The sequence below is a fragment of the Sardina pilchardus genome, chromosome 16 (assembly GCF_963854185.1).
Source record: "Sardina pilchardus chromosome 16, fSarPil1.1, whole genome shotgun sequence".
Classification (NCBI taxonomy): Eukaryota; Metazoa; Chordata; class Actinopteri; order Clupeiformes; family Clupeidae; genus Sardina; species Sardina pilchardus.
In genome coordinates, this window is record NC_085009.1 from 13375666 (window position 1) to 13394671 (window position 19006).

The 19006-nt window shown below is 42.1% G+C and overlaps 1 pseudogene; it reads left to right on the forward strand.

Moving 5' to 3' along the window:
- Window positions 1-18579, forward strand: part of LOC134060538 (zinc finger protein 664-like) — a 24557-nt pseudogene extending 5978 nt beyond the window's left edge.
- Window positions 18580-19006: the final 427 nt, after the last annotated feature.

The following is a 19006-nucleotide window of genomic DNA, read 5'->3' on the forward strand; positions in this document are numbered from 1 at the left end:
ATTTACAGTCTTGCATTATTGGGAACCGTATTTGTTTGCATGGAACACCCATATTCACTTAGCTACTGTATGCCAGGAGAAAAACCAGCCTCCATTTTGTTAATTTTTGAAGAAATCTAAGAACAATGCTTCAAGACTTCTGGACTCTAGTGAGAACAAAATACTGTTTTACTTTGTGCTACTTTTACAGGTGTTTATTTAGTTTGATAGTGACCATACGCACACATCTAACATCACATCTTTCGTCATACCCTCAACTCAGACCTGACCTTATATCTCTCGTTTTCAACTTGCGATCGATATGAAAGTCCATATTTTATTGTGCGCATAAATTACTTACAAAAACAGTAACTATGTGATGCCACTGGTTGTTTTCTCCTTGTGCCATTGATATAACAGTTATAACAGTATTTAACTATAGAATCCTTAGAATGCTATCAAAGGTGGAAATTAACTATAGTGAAATAGTAATGTAATCCGAAGCCTAGGATGACCATGGTATGATGGAGCATGCCTAAGGACACATGAGGTGGTAGAACTCTCAGGGTGACGCATTTTCTCTCTCTCTCTCTCTCTCTCTCTCTCCTGCCCACCCCTCGCTGCTGCTGCTGAAATCCGCTTGCCTTTTTGATCCCTCAGTGAAACATGGCAACATTCCCCATCCCAACCACCAACCCCCCCCACCCCACCCCACATGTCTTTTTGGCCACGGTTGCCCTCCCTGACTGTTATCCCAGCGAGCCACCACAAGCTAGCACACGTGCTGTCAGTGCTACAAGAGCATTTTGTCATGGCGGTTTCTTCCGCATGATGGATTCCATTTTTTCCACATGGTAGATGGCGTCATACAAACCACACGGAGACGAGATGGTATGAATGCTCGTACGCTTGCTACAGTCAGTAGGGTCAGTGTAGTTGCATGGTGATGGACTCCATCGCTGATTGGACTGGACGTCCAAGGCTGACTGGTGGTTTTTTCCGCATGCCTCCGGAGACTTCCAGTATGTGTTGCTGCGTCATGAGGAGAGAGTCGGATCGCATACGTACACTATTGGACAAAAGGAACACATCTGCGGTGTCAAAATGTAGTAAACTGAGAAAGTTGTGCTCTCAGGGAGTGGAATGGCCTACTGTATTATATGGGCGCATCATGGCAATTCAATTGAACACTTTAAGAAGCTCAATTAAACATGACACAACAGCAAGATGTTCTCTCTGGGCGTTTCACACCCTTCTAGATAAAGAAAACTTGGGCCAAACCGAACTAGCATCACATTTTAACATTGTTCCGAAATCAGAATAAACACATACTGTACAGTAGATACACAACCTAAATAGACAGGCCTACTGTATCGTACCTCAACCATTCTGTAAAAAAACTGCAGTTAAATGAAGATGAGGGAAACTGTGTCAATGACATTTTTTATATTCATTTGTTTTCTTTGTAAATCAGCAAATGCTAATATATGACGCCAGCCTTTTAAACGACCTGAATCACTGACTCAGAGTGACCATAACATCCCAGCCCCATCTCTATAATTAGTGGTTTCTAATTCATTGGACACACTCCTATAGATTACAACAAGGGTTTAAGAAAGAAAACCAGGGTCTCCTTCACTGGGTGCCAGCCATGCAAAACCGTCTCCATTCCCCGGCATTCATACTTTGGTCACTTTGATTGCCACATGTACATACATAACTACTGTTGAGAACAATACTGCTGGCACAACCCTCATGGCATGGCACAGTTGGGCCTTGTGCTATTGTTACTAAGTTTTCTTTTATTACAGTAATTGACAGGCATAATTACATGGTGCTTTACGAAGCCGTAAGTATATATGGCAGAAGCGAACAGTGACATATTAGTTTCAAGCAATAATTATAACTTGGAAAATGCTGGCTATAAAAACCTAATTAATGTTAGGCAATTTTAGATTGGAATGGGGTACTATAAAAACACAGGGGAAGTACAATGGGGCTCTGGTGTAGTGCTGGGGGGGGGGGGGGGGGAGGCAGACATGGCATCTGTTAAACTCATTTGCTGTGCACAGAGGGGGTCCCCAAAGCAGAGACCACAGCACAGTACATCATGTGTACTCAAGCAGCTACATCTAAGAGCTCAGGCACAGGCACACACACACACACACACACACACACACACAGAGCACAACACACACACTTAACATACGAGACCACACACACAGCTTTAAACCTAGAGATGAGCATATATGTCCGTGTGACAGCATGAAAGCACGCATAGTAATTGGCCCACTGTGGCACGGACCGGTGGTCCTCTCCACGCGGTCTAACACAGTACAATATGAGAGTGCACTTGTACAACCTCAGCGCCGCCGCACCAAGCACGTTCTCACGGACACGGAGAGGAAGGGCATCAGCACAAACAAACTAGACACCACCAGTCAAACCGCCGGTGTCCCAACATGAAGCCCAATCAGCTCAGACACCTCTGATTAGGCCCCTAAGCACCCTGAAAGGCACAGCGGGGCGTCAGCCTTAGCGCTTCAAGTTTGTTTTGGACCGTCAAACTGCTCTGTTTACTAGAAACAAGGGACTTTTTTTTAACAAAAAGGCATCAGGGCGAATACTGCTGCGAGAGCGGCGAAAGAGAAAGAGAAAGAAATGATAGGGCAATTTGTAAGCGTTGCAAGGGGAACGGAGAGCGGCTGGGTGGTAACCGACTTGTTTCATAAACACAAGTGTCATGAGGTCACGGCGAAAACACAATAACAAGATTATGGTTTAACGGAGGTTCACTGGGTGGCTCGCCACTCACGCTGTTGGCTGTGAAAGATATGTGGAAGGACGCGGTCCCTCTCAGCCCACGATGAGCCGTCTGGGTAACTCATTCAAACGGATAGGTATGAAGTGGAGAGACTGTCATGGTGTGTTTCAATGACGGCTTTAACTCCCCACCTCTTTTTACATGTAAAATTTGTCCAAAAAAAGGCAGCCTTTTCTCTTTTTTTGTTGTAGGGAAATGTATGAAAAAAATATCCTTTCATGATTTAAAATCGTCTGACACATTGGGTGTTAGTCATTTTCTTTATGGAATCATTGGCTCCATCCAGACTCCATTAGTTTGGGACTCAAAAGCATTCTTAGCAGGTCAAACATTAAATGTGGTGCGAGAGTGACAGGTTACTTTTTCCCCCTCACCGTGCAATCAATACATTGATTTAAAACATTTTCCTCCATGCACAACCCTTTCAGTGTTCCCTTTTAAGAGTCGAAAATATTACGGCTTTACAAGTTCGCAAAACGTCAGTGAATCTGCACTCAAGAGTCTAATCATTCTGAACATGGAAGGAAACCAAAGAATTTTCATTCTTGAGGGAAAGGTAGGGAGTGAGTAGACAGGAGGGTGCATTTAATACACGAATGCTAAATGAATTTATTTTATGAAATACAATAATCACTGTCATAAAAACATAAAAAAATGATTTTTGACATTTCTTCAGGACTCGCCTTCTCTCCTTGGTTTTATAGAGGTGAAAAAAAGGATATGGAAATTTGGAGGGAAAACTGAGGCTCATTAGACAGACTGGAAACGCATAAAAAGTCAATTGGACATCAAACAGCAACAGGATATTGCATCATAATTTACCAGGGGATGCCAATTGTTTGATTTATTTTACCACTATTTAATGTTATGTTTGAAAACATTTATTTTAAATCCTATTTTTCCAGTCCTTTAATAGAGGGCAGTCAGAGCATGATAAGCTGAAAAACTGCATTGCAATAAGGCTTTTGAAATGTTGCGGGGACAAGGGCCTCGAACGGGCCCGACTCTGCAGACAGCAACCAAGTTTCCAAGACTGTGAGCCTCGGTCCACTCAGCATTCCAGTGGGTTCTAGAATTTCACTGAAAGGTAGAGAAGACACCAACCACAATAAAGCTTGACAAAAATATTCTGTTTCAAGCTTACCATGTTGGCGGCCGACACTTTGACAACTCAGCAAATTGAGATGACTCAGGCATGGTGTCTGTGAAATCCTAAGAGTTTTTCGCCTCAGACCACTGCTCGACAAATTTCCTCAACACATACATGGACCTCCTTTCAGTTATAGAAAAGATGTTTAGTTAAACCACTTTTCTGTTGTCCTAATCCAATCTCTTGTGTGTTACAGTCCATGGTAACACTGGTTACAACTGTTTAAACATGAACATAGTACCAGTAATATCTCAAAACAACAACAACAACAACAAAAGTTCTGTTTTCACATGTACCTCAACAGCTGCAGAACTATGTAATGTTGTGTAATGTTCTGAGTAAATGTAAAGTATGACGCTACAGTACATATGGTTACTAATGTAAATATTATTGAAAATGGTGGTGTGTAACACAGTTAGCTGTTGTTTTGTGTATTTATAAAATCTGTAGAAAAAAAAAAACTGCAGACAATGTGGATTGGATTTGAAAACTAAAACGCTCCTAAAATGTATGTCACATCTCATTGGCCTCGGTCAACAGCAGTGTGCCAGCACATAGAGATTATGAATCTCGGCTTTGGGCCTCAAACGCGTTCCTAATTAAATACAGGGCAACGGGCCCCGTTTGTTTTCCCCAATGCAATGGAACATTCAATTTCTTTAATCAACCACTTACGGCAAATAACAGCTCACAGGACCAGTGCGAAGAGTAATTTCGCATATTTGCTCTTTGGGGACTTGAGGAAGACACATCAGTGTGGTTACTTCTGAAAATGAGCAGAAACTGCCACAGCCTGAAGTGGTATTACCAAACCCCATAGGAGGAGCCCATGTCCCACAACAAAATGAACATTGTTCTGCCAAGAGGACTGGGTAAAACATGCTGACATTAAAAAAAAAAAAAAAAAAAACCGACAAGCCAGAGGTTTTGTCTCCCACAGCTTGACTTAAGTGCAACGGGTCTCCCTTTTTCTCTCCAACACCAACATCAACATCAACGGGAGGAACCTCTATCAAAAAGAATCTCAATAAAGCAAACTCACAGGGGGGGGAGGAGGACGAGACTGGCGGCAAAGCTTTTTTGCTGCTGGAGCGCATTTCTCCGCTCGTCTGTTTGCTCTTTTCACTCTTCCTCGTCGTCTGTCTCACAATCACAAACCCTCCTCGTGTTTATTTCCCGTCAGGACACATTACCGTTTACACACACACACACACACACACACACTCTGCTGCCTGACCCCTCTGTCTGTTTCCCCTACTAACTGACTGTTCCAAGTGCATCTCTTCCCCCCCACCCCCCATATCTACCTGTTTCTCCTCTCTGTCTTTTCATTTTACCGCTGGCTCTGGCGAGTCTGTGGTAGGTAGGCAGGCATAAGTGCTGAGGTCAGGCCGTGATCTGCTGATGAGACCACAGGCAGGCCCCCTGGCAGGGGTCTCCATTAGAACTGGTTTACCAGGTATGGATATAGGGAATATGCCAAGTGCCTCATTAAGGATTAAGGTCTCCATGGCTGTGTGTGGGTTTCCTATGTGTGTGTGTGTGTGTGTGTGTGTGTGTGTGTGTGTGTGTGTGTGTGCGGAGGTTGAGGTTGAAGTCAGCAGGCACACAATTAACCTGATAGGTCTTTAAAAAAAATACCGCTGTCATGGGTAACTGGCTGTGCAGAGGGCAATGGAGGAGGATAGGCTGTGTGTGTGTGTGTGTGTGTGTCTCTTGTGGGGGGAGGAGGTTATGCCAAGGCCCAGAGGGGGAGAGTCTGGTGAGGGACCTGATGGCTCTGTTTAGGAACAAAGGCCCACTACAGACGTCTTTACCCATCAAAAGCCGATTTAAACCGCTGATAAGAGGCTAACCACCGTGTGGTCTCCGCCATGAGGAAGTCTTTGTGTTGAACGCCGAAAAGAGAGTTTCCCTCTCTCTTCTCTCGCAGACCTCAAGAAAAGCAAAGCAAGCCACCAGTTTTCAGCGGGTACATTATGCGCGACGACAACGACAACGAGATCGATCGTCTATCTCGGCCGAGGCCTCGTTTCTCACGGCCTCCGCAGAGAGAGCCCAGAGAGACGGGGGAGAGAACCGAGGGCGGAGCAACACGGCATTGTCAAAACACGGGAGGGCTAAACCAGAAAGGTGACTCAACACATCAAAAATTTCTCGATCGCAATGCTTGTAAAATTATATAGCTTTTTCCATTTCGTCGTTCAAAATTCCACCTTGTTTATTCTGCCGATAATTATGTGTAAAATGAGTTAATACATATGTATATGCTTGCAAAAGCACTTTAAGAGCCTATTTAGCATGGCTATTATGCACTTATCCTTCATAAAGGTGGGGCTGGATCCCACAGAGCTAACACAATCAGGGCAATGGCTAATTAGTGACCCCTGCATCCCAAATCACTTCTTAATTAAGGAACCCATGGCGTTCCCATTGTTTTGGGGTAATTTCCTTTTAGTATTCATGTTTACTCATTACTGGTGAGCAAAAGGTGACAGAATGTCTGGGAGTGATATCACAAATTAGATTTTTTTTTTTTTCCCTTCTTCTTCTTCTTCTCCTCGCTGTAAAGGTTGGCGAGGTCAAGGTCTTTCGCAACAGATGGAGTTTAATGGGTGAAAGCTTTTTGAAGTTTCTTTTTTTTTTCCTCTGGATGTTTCCATGTTCTCACCAGCGGGATTATAAAGAATAATGAGTCTCATGCAAGACATACCACTCCAAATAAACCATATTAGTAAGTTAGACCTGCTAGTTGAGACCAAATAAACAACAAGCTAATTTGTATATTTACATGAAATCTTTGAATCACTACAGATGGCGGCAGAGTAGAGAGAGACAGACTATGGTATAAGCTACGCTAATTCTATACATCACAAATATTACAATGTTGGTTTTGCTTTATACACTTTTCTTCGAGTGTAGATAGAGGGGATATACTGTGATGTAAATAACATGTAACACTTGTTTCCACCCATTTTGTCCAGGCTGATGCTTAAGTTGGGTCGACCTCAGTGATGTGCTTTCATAATGATGTCATATAGACTAAAGCTACATGAAAATAATAATAATAATAATACTAATTTCACTGAATCAAATTTTTCTGTTGCAATATGTCATGTATTACAGTATTTGAAAAAAACTGGTCGGGTGAGGCTGTATATATTTACATATTATGTAAAAGCAGCACATTCCATAGAAGAGGTGTCAATAGTGTCCTTGTACAGAACCCTGCGCTTAACCCGGCTGCTCTGGGTGTCATGGCGTGTGCTCCTGCCCACCTGCCACTGTTTGGGCCTGCCAGCAGGGTGGGGCACGAGAGGGGCCCACCAGCCACCTTGGCTTCCACACACGGCTCTCCCTCTCTCTCTCCTTCTCTCTCTCTCCTTCTCTCCCTCTCTTTCTCCCTCTCTCTCTTTTTCCTTCTCTCACTCTCCTTCTCTCTCTCCTTCCCCTGCTCTCTTTTTCTCCCTCTCTCTCACTCTCCTTCTCTCTCTCCTTCCCCCGCTCTCTCTCCACTCCCGTGCCAGGTCCACAGCCTAGTCCATCGTGCTCTGTGTCCTGCCTCTGCATCAACAGAACAGACCAGAGCATGCGGAAGGGCTGCCAGCCCAGAGCAGGGCAGGCATGTCGTAAAATAAATAAATAAATAAATAAATAAATAAAACACCAACAGGCCACCACCTGCAGCTGTACATTCCTGCCATCTGGTCAAGTATACCCACACACCAGCCAGCGAAAATAATTAAATAATACACATGTTGCTGTAATAAAAGAAATGTTCATGTTAAAAGTTGCAGATTATTCATCGATTCATTGTAATCTTTTTTATTTATTTATTTATATTTTGAAAGAAAACAGTGCATCAGCAATAATGTATCTTAAGTCCTGTCAGTCTACTAATCTTTCCATGTTCCATAGTAAACGGCCATGAAGGATAGGTCAGAGACCAGCAACTGTCTTTATGCTTTCCCTTGACTGTAGCTAGAGACCACCTACATACAGTATACCGCCAGTTATGCCCCATGTCTCATCAGACCTGTCCGTTTCAGTAATAGCTGCTATGTCTGATGAGTGTGTGTGCTGTAGAGTTGCCTATGTTGCTATGTCTGATGAGTGTGTGTGTGTGCTGTAGCATGTACCTGTTGTTGACTCCGTGAACCCATGGGCAGGTGATGAGTATCACAGCTCATGAGTTACCGCTGCACATTCGTCTTCCACTCATCACTGATCGTGGTGGGATAAGACTTGTGGGCTTGAGGAGTCTGAAATCAGGTACTGATATTTACAAAAAAATAAGTTAATGTAAAGTAACAAAACCTCCACATGTCCAATAATTCACCCACAACTACTTAGGCTGGACAGCAGGATAACTTTAAGGTCTTTTTTTTCAGTTTTTTCAGTTGGCAGTTACTGCCTTTTTGCTTCGTAGGGTACTGTAGCTGTCAAGTGTTATAATGGTAGTTATGCAGGCAGTTCATCAGTTCTGTATATCTTTAGGGTTCATGTTCCGTTGCATGTCCAGGTGACTGACTCACTGTTTCAGTATCAATCAATCTTATGCAAGGTAATATTTGTCAGGGCTTTTTTTTTATTGGGTTGAAGAAAATGGCTTCCTATTTTGTGTCAAAACACTTTCAATCAGCTGTAGCTTAAAAATATTGGCAAATAGGGGGGCGCTGTGGCGCAACAGGCTACAGCGCTCGTGCCATAAACGGGTCCGAGTGCCCATGGGGACCCAAGTTCGTCGTTGCGGTCATTTCCCAATCCCACCCCATCTCTCCCTCCTGCTTGCTTCCTGTCTCTCTCCACTGTCCTATACAAATAAAGGCAAAAAGCCAAAAAAATATACTTAAAAAAAATATATATATATATTGGCAAATATTTTTGGTAAACCAATAGGCTTCTTTTGGTGATGTAATGATGGGTGCTGAGTGTTTTGCCCAGACCTCTTGATCATCAGATTACTGAGTTTCAGGAAGATTATCCAGTGCAAGATGAGTAGTGTGTAGGCTGCTCACATACTGTACATGATACACCCCACTCTCGCACCACCCTCAAGTGCCTTGAAAACTTTAGTCATCAGTTTCTTGAGAACTTCAATCATCCAATCATCCATCTTCGGAACACATGGATGTGCCTGCCCCGCAATGTTGCTCAAGCAGTTGCCCCGTGTACCAACTTAAGTAACACCATGAAAAATTCAGACTTATCCCCCTCTGCATCAATATAACACCATTTAGCGCTTACAGGGTAAACAGTTAAAAAGCAACATAACGCCAGCATAAAGGACAAAGCTGGCTCTACATACTATGCCAACCGTTCAAGGTGTGCAATAAGATGCTACAGATCTGTTCTACCAGTTCGTCACATCTAGTGACATTTTTAATGCAGTGGTGTGCTGGGAATGTGGCATGAAAGCGAGAGATGCTAACAGACTAAACAAATTCTGTGTGCCACAAATTTCCGTATCAGCTGGGGCAGATGTATCTGACCCAGGGCTTAACATGAGCCGGAACATGCCGGAACATGTTCCTGCACCTCCAACATTGGATCCGGAACCTCCTTTTTTATTATTGGATCCAGCACCTCCTGTATCACTATGAAAAATGAATCGCCTAAATGTCTTGTCAGCCCGTCGCTTACCCGGTCATGGATTGCAAAAGGATATAGTCAGAACTGCACTGCACAGGAGGTGAAGGGCTAGAGTTAGGGATCGGCGAACTCTGGCCCCTTGACTGTATTTTTCATGCCCAAAAGACCGCGGGCCGCAGGCCAGTAGCCTAATAGTTAAATGCAGCTCCGGTCCATTAGTCCACACAGAGAAAGGATTAAAACAATTGGTCATTTGATGGCTTACTTGGGTAACTAAATGATCTTGATTAACTATGTCTCATCTCCCCCTTTCAATATTGGTTTTAGTAAATGCCCTAAATCCGGCTACAATCATTTTGGCGATCGACTGTCTAACATGGAGCCTGACGTTGGCTGTAACATAACCGTGCCAATTCTTATTACTTATTTGGATAAAGTCTCCTACTTTTATTCTTAAATTCTTGGTTGACTAACCTCTAACACTGACATGTTTATTATTTGCCTACAATAAATACAGCATGCAGAGTAAGGAGCGAACTATAGGAGTTAACTGGGAGAAAATGTCTAAAAGTCTAAGGAGGAAGAAAACCTGGCGTTCATCTTACTCGGTTTCACAAATGCAAAGCCTGTGTACCTGACATGCTTTTGGTGTTGAATATGCAACTGTGTTGCATTTGATCTGCATTCCGACCTCCCACTACACAAATTAAGCACTGGTCTGACCTCATGACTGCCCTGAGGGGATGGGTGTGGGTGTGTGTGTGAGAGTGTGTGTGTGTGTGTGTGTGTGTGTGAGAGAGAGAGAGAGAGAGAGAGAGAGAGAATGAATGAACTGAATGAATCAAAGGTAGGCTTGTTCATTGTGTCTGACCTCATGACTGCATGGCCCTGAGGGGGTGCGTACGTGGTTGTGTCGTGTGCGTGTGTGTGTCGGTATGTGTGTGTGTCTGAGGGGGGGGGCGGGGGGGTTTGTTGGATGGGGTATTACATTGAATGAACAAGGGCCTGATGAGGTGAAAAAGCATAAACATGTATCTTTAAGGTTTCTGCCCACTAGAATGATAATAATATTTTTTTTTAAAAATGAAGTAATTGAAGGTGTATCAGTTAGTTTGGTAACACTTGACGGGTTCATTCATAACACATTCATAACAGCTGTCATGAACTGCACATGAAGCATTCATGACTGATTCATGAAATATGACTCAACATTCATACCAACACTTTCATGAATGTGGAAGACAAAACAACGAAAAACTGTCAAAATAAAAGTCCAACAATCGCAAAGAAGCATTGCCGTATTTATTCCAGCCAATGTAAATATGTCATGAATATCTTATGAAGTCTACATCAAATGTCACTTTACTATACAAGTTGTGAAGTAGCCTATTCGTAATCACGGAGTTCAGTTCTGCTGACCTAGGCCTATTTGTTTAACCTGCGGTTTGACATTTCCTAGAAGGAAAAGATGATAAATTAGCAAAGGTTACATTATAAAACAAATACATTTTTAAGAAACAAAAAATAATTGATGACCACATTCTGTTTCTCTGGCACTGGACTAGCCCATTGACTTACAAGTGACATGGGTTGGAATGAATGGGTGAACCCGTCAAGTAAAGTGTTACCGTTAGTTTTCATCTAAAGATGTCTGGAGGGGACCGTGACTAAACTTCAAAGCGGTGCCCGTCATGAGATTAGGACAATGCTGTCATTGAGGGCTGCTAGTTAGCTTCAAAAACTCTGGGCTCCCTAACCGCAGTCATCACGAACCAGCATTTGGGACTGACAGCTCAATACTGAAGTCACATTGTACTACATTCTACCGTGTGTGACCACTGTAAAAAAAAAAGACAAGCATGCACTATATGCTACACCTCTCATAACCTACAAAATTCTGCACGTATCCTTTGACCAAAACAAGCCATAACCTTTACATTTCACACTTCCGTGGCTCCACCCCACCCCCACCTGTTCTCCTTTGTGGACTTTGAGCAGTGTGAGGTCTGACCACGTCCATCTGAGGACCATCAGTTGTGTGAAGAGAGCTCATACATATGGAATCCCCTCCCACATCAGATTTGCATTCAAAAATCGCTTGCAGCTGATTGGTTAGGTGTGAATTCTAGAGGCTAATGGTGCAGGCAAAAGGACTATATCATGAACACAACAGACTGGGGTCTCAATACTGAAGTCACATTTGGTACACGTATCTACAGGACTACATCTGTCTTTGTACTGAAGGATTGTTTGATTGCTATCATTCTCTGAACAGACTTTTGAAATGTCAGGATCTGACCAGCTCACGGCAGTGAAGGAGAGTGAAGAAGAATTTGATGATTTCCTACAAGAGTATCTGTTTACAACTCAGAAGGAGGACGAAGAACCTGGGCTGGAACATGAATGTAAGACTGAAATATCCATGTCACTACAGGAAATTAAAAAGGAAGACATATCTTCAGATCTTCATGATCACACAGATTACTTTCCAAGAGGTGAGTTTCTGAACAGTTTGTATTATGATAAAAAAAAAAAAAAAAATATTAGTGAATATATGTATTTATTATTGCAAACACTCACTCTGTTATTATGTTGTAGGAGACATTCAAATGAATCAAGCTATTAAATCAGAACACAGGAAGGAAAAAGCAAACCAAGTGTGTAACAAGCACTCATGTAGCCAGGAGATTTCATACCAGAAATTACACCAAGAGTTGGAAACCAGGGAGGAACTCACCGACCATCAGATAACAGATTCTGGAGACAAACTACATCGATGTTCTCAGTGTGGAAAAGCCTTTATTAATAAGTACACTCTTAAGAATCATCAGAGGATCCATAATGGAGAAAAGCCACATCAGTGTTCACAGTGTAGAAAGGCTTTTACAGATACAACAACTCTTAAGAGACATCAGAAGATCCATACTGGAGAAAAGCCACATCAGTGTTCTCAGTGTGGAAATGCTTTTACACGAAAGGCTTCTCTCAAGCTCCATCAGAGGATCCATACTGGAGAAAAGCCACATCAGTGTTTGCTGTGTGGAAAGGCTTTTACAGAAGCAAAAGCTCTTAAGATACATCAGATGATCCATTCTGGAGAAAAGCCACATCAGTGTTTGCTGTGTGGAAGGGCTTTTAGAGATCCAACAAATCTCAAGAGACATCAGAGGACCCATACTGGAGAAAAGCCATATCCATGTTCTCAGTGTGGAATGACCTTTAGTCACAACACCAGCCTCAAGACACATCAGATGATCCATTCTGGAGAAAAGTCACATCAGTGTTTGCTGTGTGGAAAGGCTTTTACAAAAGCAAACACTCTTAAGATACATCAGATGATCCATTCTGGAGAAAAGCCACATCAGTGTTTGCTGTGTGGAAGGACTTTTAGAGATCCAAAAACTCTCAAGAGACATCAGAGGACCCATACTGGAGAAAAGCCATATCCATGTTCTCAGTGTGGAATGACCTTTAGTCACAACGCCAGCCTCAAGACACATCAGATGATCCATTCTGGAGAAAAGCCACATCAGTGTCCGCAGTGTGGAAAGGCCTTTACACAAAAGGGTACTCTCAAGACACATCAGAGGACCCATACTGGAGAAAAGCCATATCCATGTTCTCAGTGTGGAATGACCTTTAGTCACAACGCCAGCCTCAAGACACATCAGATGATCCATTCTGGAGAAAAGCCACATCGGTGTACAGTACTCAGTGTGGAAAGGCCTTTACACAAAAGAGTCACCTCAAGCTACATCAGATGATCCATTCTGGAGAAAAGCCACATCAGTGTCCGCAGTGTGGAAAGGCCTTTACACAAAAGGGTACTCTCAAGAGACATCAGAGGACCCATACTGGAGAAAAGCCATATCCATGTTCTCAGTGTGGAATGACCTTTAGTCACAACGCCAGCCTCAAGACACATCAGATGATCCATTCTGGAGAAAAGCCACATCGGTGTACAGTACTCAGTGTGGAAAGGCCTTTACACAAAAGAGTCACCTCAAGCTACATCAGATGATCCATTCTGGAGAAAAGCCACATCAGTGTCCGCAGTGTGGAAAGGCCTTTACACAAAAGGGTACTCTCAAGAGACATCAGAGGACCCATACTGGAGAAAAGCCATATCCATGTTCTCAGTGTGGAATGACCTTTAGTCACAACGCCAGCCTCAAGACACAGATGATCCATTCTGGAGAAAACATTAGTGTACTACATGTGGGAAGTGTTTCAGGGTCAACTCAGATCTCAAGAGACACCAGAGGATTCATACTTGAAACAAAAACATACCACACTAGGACTTTCACACAACTGGCTCAATCGAATAGACATCAGAAATGTCTAAAGAACCGAATGACAATTGGATGTGATTTTCCTCTAAAACAAAGAACTGAAGTGAAATGTCAGGACACCATATCAATGTCAGAATTCGAAAGCAATTATTGGAATATCTCATCTCAAGATGAGACTAGATGATTCATTCTGGAAAAAAAAACAACACATCTTACATTTCGCACCATTATGCACAGGTCTCATCTCAAGGCACAGCAGAGGATCCATTTTGTGGGAAACTCTTGGACATTTTTATCCAGCGTAGAAAGGCTTCCACTCAAATTGCTCATATAGAGACACCAACAAATCTATACTGGACAGAAGCTGTAAATGGTCTCAGAACTGGGTAGCCAGCTGTTCAAATATAAATATGTTAGTGTGTGATAAAGTCTTCATTCCAAGATCCAAAATGAAAGACATTTGCAGGTTACTTTAGACTACTAAAACAAATTGTTTTCTATACAAAAGTGATATAATGTTAGCTGATTGTGTTATGCTATTGGTTGAGCATGGATTTGTAGTGGAGCATGTTTTTCTTTTGAAAGGTTGATCTCATGCTTTTGTCTTTAGATGATGCTGAAGCCATTAAAAGTTTGGCACAGTCTTGCCAGCACCCTGAACCTCCGTGTCCATGTTTATTATGACCGCCGCGAAGCGTCATACATACACACAGGTACACACACCTCCACATTCATGCACATACACACACATGTATAAACACAAACACACACATATACAAACATAGTAGACAAGCAGGCATAGACTTCTGAAGTTCGCCTACAAAAAGGATCCAAAGCTGCCATCTTTGCCCATATAAGGAGATCCAGGAGTTAATTGAAGCTAACTGCCTATGGCAAGTTGCATTGTAAGTTAGCTCTGGGGTAGCAAAGATCAAAGTGTGCCGTCTTCACCTACCGAAGATCACAGATCACCGATCACAGTATCCACTAGACGGCAGTGGACAAAATTGCGTAGCGGTGTGGAACTACACTCTCGAGTGTGGAACTACACTCTCATCTGGCGTAATAATCAAGGCAACTTGCAGCTACTGGCACTACTATTGCTTGTTGTCTATGGGGACTATTTTCAGATGCTGCATAAGATATCACTGCGCCTATGGTACGTTTGCAAGTTGCCTTGATTATTACGCCAGATGAGAGTGTAGTTCCATGTCAAATCAGCCTAGAAAAATGCCAGGTTTCATTTTCAGTTGGTCTTATTGCACTTTCTAACTTGAGAGGAGACACGTTTTAAATGGGAAAATTACCAGAAATCTTAGTCACTTTTAAACATGAAGCTAGCAGGCGAGAAGCTAATGGTCTAATCCGATTCAATGATCTATGCTAGGCTGAAGCTAAAAGTTGTATCGCCAGACTCACAGAATGGCTGGATGAACGGGAACAAGGTAAATATCGATTGTTTTGCTCGAGGGGAGGTGGAAAATGAGCGTATTTCCAAAAATGGCGGAATATCCCTTTAAGACTCTATACTCATACCTGAATCAAGTTTTTTACAAAGAATTCATGTTGGTATGTAAATTATACTACAGTATCTTCATATTCTGTCCTCATATTAAGCTCATCTAAAATTAAATATAATATTTTAAACTATAGCGATAGTGTATGTGCTCATCAATACAGACATAAATAATGATAATATAAATCTAACGTTTTCAGGAAGAATGCAGCATGCAACATTAACCTAGAAATATACGGCATGAGACAACACAGCCATTTAGATATAATGTCAAAAAAGCCAGAGCTCCTGATGTCCAGATATACCTGAAGTCAGTGTTTATGTAACACCAGGCTCTTACAGACCAGCCAGTTGCCAGACACCAAAGAAGAGTCAGAGGGGAAGATTAATCAAGTAAATGTATTGAAGTAACGATCATTAGAATCAAAGGGGAGTTGGGGATAGCTGCTCAGGGTTAAAAGACACACTCAACTGGAACACACAGGCTGTGTCTCATTCCGCCCACTTCTACCCTACCACTTCGACCACTTAGTTTTAAGTATATAGTGTAGATAACACAAAAAGTCAGTGCACTGAAGGTACCAGGATGATCCCCTAAAAACGATCAAAAAGTTCAGTGTGGAACGATGGACCCTACTTGCACTAAACGGACGCCATCTTGACTAAAAAGCTGAAAGTGGGCACTACGGCAGTAAGTGGTCAGTGCATATTCGCAGTGCACTGACGAAAGTAGGTGGAATGAGACATAGCCACAGTGTATACACTACAAGCAATTAAAGACTCAGGTGATCAAGATCACTAACCACACCAATCACAGCAAACCAACACAAGCCTGGAAGTAAGCAGCCAGCCCCCTGCTACAGCCAGTGGTCCTTAAACCATCAGTTCACCGGTTTATACTTAACTATAAATAGGCTAAAAAGTTAATTTATTTAATTATAATAGAAAGTTTTTACTTTTAAAGTCCTAGATAAAAATCAATGTTACCACAGTTCCAATTGTCAGAATTGTACGGGACCGCAGGCTGAGCCACTTGGGAGAGGTAGATGGCGAGCAGAGTCTCAGCACAGGTCGGCCGCCCTGACTGGGACTTACACCAAATATATTCAGGACCAGTGGTGGACGAAGTACATTGATTATGTACTTAAGTGAAAGTATAGATACCTTGTGTCAAATGTTACTTGAGTAAAAGTGAAAGTACCCACTTTGAATTTTCACTTAAGTAGAAGTATAAAAGTATTTGCCTTCACATGTACTTAAGTATTACAAGTAAAAGTACTTCAATGAATTATGGTTCTAATGGCTTAATTATAATTATAATTTATCCTTTTCACATCAAAGCTCCTGCTAAATCAGCTTATATAAGGTGAAATACTAATGCCACTCTTCAAATAGTTTCTTACATTTGTCTATTTGCTTAGAAGCTATCTACAGTGGGGAGAACATGTATTTGATACCATGCTAAAGTTGCCTAAAAAGAGAAATATAAAATCATCATTTGACAATTGATCTTAATGCCTTAATTAAAAAAAATGAGTAAAAATCAAACTGCAAACAAACAGATTGCCATGGTGCTTTTTCCAGTAGGCCTATTAGCCTGTTTGATTCTCATTGAGCTCAATGCAAATCAAACAGGCTAATAGGCCTACTGGAAAAAGCACCATGGCAATCTCTAGCTGTGGTGAAGGGTATGATGACGTGGGGCTATTTTAATTCCAACGGCCAAGGGAACTTTATCAGGATGCATATATCCTGGATCCATGAAATAGCTGTCCTTTAAAAATAAAAAATCTACCTGCCCCTGTGTTAAATTCCCATAGGGTTACATAGGGGGTCAAATACTTCCTTCCCCCTAGCATTTATTAAGAACATTTATTTATTTACGATACATTATTCCCCCCCCCCCCCCCCCCCGCATTATGATAATAATGACAAAGTAATTTTGTTGTAGAAAATAAATTTGTTAAGAACTATGATGCTGTTTGATTCATTTATAAATGGTACACTGTCACTTTAACTCTCTTGCCGGCTCCACTCAGTGGCGGAGATATCAGTTATCAATGCACTCTCTCCCTTTCATGCACGCTCACACGTTCCCTATTACGTTATGAGTAACAAACACGCACATTAGATTTGCTGCAATAGAGATTTCAAAGAGTAGGCTTTCATCTCTATGTAACATTGATATTGACATTGTAAATGTACACATTCTCTAAGAAGTGTGTTAGTTTGCAGGAATGTTAACCACAACGTCGTTGCTGGAAATAAAAAAAAATAGCGAAAAGCCAATGATAGCCTAAGTGCGTGGCGGGCCAGATCTAAACTAATGCATGCTCGGTGGGCCGCACTGAAGTGCGTGCAGGACGCAGTTTGGACACGTGATTCGTTTTGCCAAAATGGAACGAGAGGGTTTTCATAAACGTAACGGAGTAAAAGTACGAGTTTTCACTTAAAAATGTAGTGAAGTCAAAGTACAAAGTCTCACCAAATATAAATACTTAAGTAAAGTACACATACATCAATATGCTACTTAAGTATTGTAACGAATTACATGTACTTCGTTACTGTCCACCACTGTTCAGGACACACAAAATCAAGAGTCAAATACCACAATGCCAACTCAAACACACACTGATACAATTGGCTAACACACTAAGTTGCTTGGAGCAAACACAAAACATCCACATTCAGTCAGATTCTGTTGTTGTAAACTCACTCAATTCACTTTGTGTCAGCCACTAAGTATAAACTCAAATTAACAGCACAACACATAGTACAATGACGCACAAACACAATCAACTGCACGCCATCCACCTTACCCATAGAACACAAAGGAGACCAAAGAGGGGACAGGGCCATCGTTGGCACCTTTATATATGGCTCTCTTCTTCTCCCCTAATGGCCTAGACACTCTTTCTGAATGCACTGGCTCCCCCACAGCACTGGTCCCATTATTACACCTCATGCCCACAGTTCATCCCGTTACACCTGTTTACATAAACTAGCACTGGACCGGCTCTCTTGTACCACATTCTACCGTGTGTGACCACTGTAAAAAAAAAAAAAAAGACAAGCATGCACTATATCCTACACCTCTCACAACCTACAGAATTCTGCACGTATCCTTTGACCAAAACAAGCCATAACCTTTACATTTCACACTTCCATGGCTCTACCCCACCCCCACCTGTTCTCCTTTGTGGACTTTGAGCAGTGTGAGGTCTGACCATGTCCATCTGAGGACCATCAGTTGTGTGAAGAGAGCTCATACATATGGAATTCCCTCCCACATCAGATTTGCATTCAAAAATCCCTTGCAGCTGATTGGTTAGGTGTGAATTCTAGAAGCTAATGGGGCAGGCAAAAGGACTATATCATGAACACAACAGACTGAAAGCTCAATACTGAAGTCACATTTGGTACACGTATCTAAAGGACTATATCTGTCTTTGTACTGAAGGATTGTTTGATTGCCATCATTCTCTAAACTGACTTTTGAAATGGCGGGATCTGACCAGCTCACGGCAGTGAAGAAGGAGAGTGAAGAAGAATTTGATGATTTCCTACAGGAGTATCTCTGTAGAACTCAGAAGGAGGACGAAGAACCTGGGCTGGAACATGAATGTAAGACTGAAATATTCATGTCACAACAG